Here is a 2,320-nt window from a genome sequence, read left to right as displayed (position 1 = left end):
CCTCCCGAGTGCTGGGATTAAAGGTGTGCACCACCACGCCCAGCCTCTGCACTGTTTTCTTAAGTAACTTCCTTTTACTCTATTCTCCTGAGAGTTGGGTAGATCCTAATCTATCACATTTTTCTCTGATTTGTCACTTTGTCTGCCACTCAATTAAACATCACTTTCAAACATGGGTGCTTCCTTTTACAAACTAACTTTACCTTCATTGTTTGAGATAAAAGGTGTGCACTAAGGTTTTCTGTATTCCAGCCAAGGGCGTTAAAGGTGCGTGCTAAGGGCTGAGCCACACCACAAGCAGAAATGGGGCTTTTCAGTAAATAGCATAGTCCTGGATTTCACAGTGTGATCAAATATCCTGCAACAGGAAACTCAAATAAGAAAATGCCTCTGTAAGATCCAGCTGTAGGATATTTTCTTCATTAGTGATTGATTGGGGAGGGCCCAGACCATTGTGGGTGGTGCTATCTCTGGGCTGGTGGCCCTGGGTTCTATAAGGAAGCAGGCTGAGCAAGCCCTGAGGAGCAAGCCAGTAAGTAAGCAGCACCCCTCTATGGCCTCTGCATCAGCTCCTGCCTTCAGGATCCTGCCCTGTTTGAGTTCCTGCCCTGACTTCCCTCAATGATGAGCTCTTACTTGGAAGTATAACAAAATGAAACAAAATCTCTCCTCCCAAGTTTTTTTTTGGCCACAGTGTTTCATTGGAGCAATAGAAACCTAAACTAAGATACCATGTAACACAAATAGATAGATGGATAGATAGATAGATAGATAGATAGGTAAATAGATAGATGATAGATGATAGCTAGATAGATGATAGGTAGATGATAGATGATAGATAGATAACAAATATAATATACACATGGAGTTAGATAAATAGATAACAAATAAAAAATACACAAGGGAGGGGATCAAAGCAGTTCTGCTGCATACCTAAAATGAGTGCATTTTGCTATAAAAGGGACTTTAAGTCTGTATTTGGTACCTGTCTATAGCACCATAGGATAGACGTGAAGAGAGGAGCTCATGAGGCCTCAGAAGCTCAGCTGAGGCTGAGGCCAGACGATGAAGGATTTTCATCTTGACTAGGACACACAGGATGACCCTGCCTAGCCTGGGACAAATACTATGACCCTATCTTTGAAAAACAAACAAACAAACAAACAGTGAAAACACTAATAATTTGGTGAAGGCTGTTTAAATCAGTTGGCCGTGTTTCCCTCTGTTCTTTACACTGTGAGTTTGTCATTCGTCACCATAGTGATTGAAGGCTGAGGGTACACTTATCTGGTATGTCTGCGAGAAATAACTTTGATTACCCTCGGGCTCCTGCCTGGAAGTTTCATCACCATGCTGGAAAGCAAACAGCACACAGCAGAACTGACTCTGCTTTTCTTGTCTGTGCATGATTACATTCTCATTTCCTTACCAAATCTTCCTCCCCCCAGGGAGATCTGTCATGATTAGCCAGTGACAATATCTCGTTTATGGTGTTTTTCTATATTCATCTAAACATCTTGTAATATATCAACAATTTAGAGAAGATGAGGGGATTATTTAGCTTTTCAGCTCAGAAACCACATTTCTTTTTCTTCTTTTTCTTTTTTCTTCTGCATTGTAGTTTGAGGGGTAATTTTTCAGAATAGAAAAGCTACTAAAATAAATTTTCTATTTCTCTGTAGAGTTCAAAGAAGTTTTCAGATACCACAGACTGCTAATTGATAAGTATATTGACTTAGTTTATAGCTTCACACTGTCAAAAATTATATATATTCTATATTACATTCCTTCCCCCCCCTCTAATTGATGAGTTTTAATAAGGAGAGAGTGTGTGAAAACAGAAGGCAGATGCTGTGGTGGGAAGCAAGGGCTGTTTGTATATGTGTGTATATATAGGACCATCTACCTGATCATGGATAGTCTCAGAGTCTCCATCTGTGAAGAATATTCTCTTTCTCCCATCGAGTGCTCATAGCTCCTCAGCTAGAGATGCAGCTCCAGGAGCGCCTCCGTGCACTTCTTTCTTAGCCGTCGTTCTATTGATGTGAAGAGACATCACAATCAAGGCAGCTTATAAAGGAAATCATTTAATTGGGAACTTGCTTGCTGTTTCAGAAGGTTAGTACATGGTCATCATTATGGCAGAGAAAATGGGCATAGTCCTGGAGCGTGAGCTGAGACCTTACATCATGATCCACAAGCAGCAGACAGACAGACAGAATGAGCCTGGCTTGGGCTTTTGAAACCTCAAAGACCATCTCTAGTGACACACTTCTTTCAATAAGGCTGCACCCCCTACTCTTTCCAAAGACAGTTCCAA

This window comes from Mus pahari, chromosome 17 (genome assembly GCF_900095145.1).
Source record: "Mus pahari chromosome 17, PAHARI_EIJ_v1.1, whole genome shotgun sequence".
Lineage (NCBI taxonomy): Eukaryota > Metazoa > Chordata > Mammalia > Rodentia > Muridae > Mus > Mus pahari.
This window is presented reverse-complemented; position numbering follows the sequence as displayed.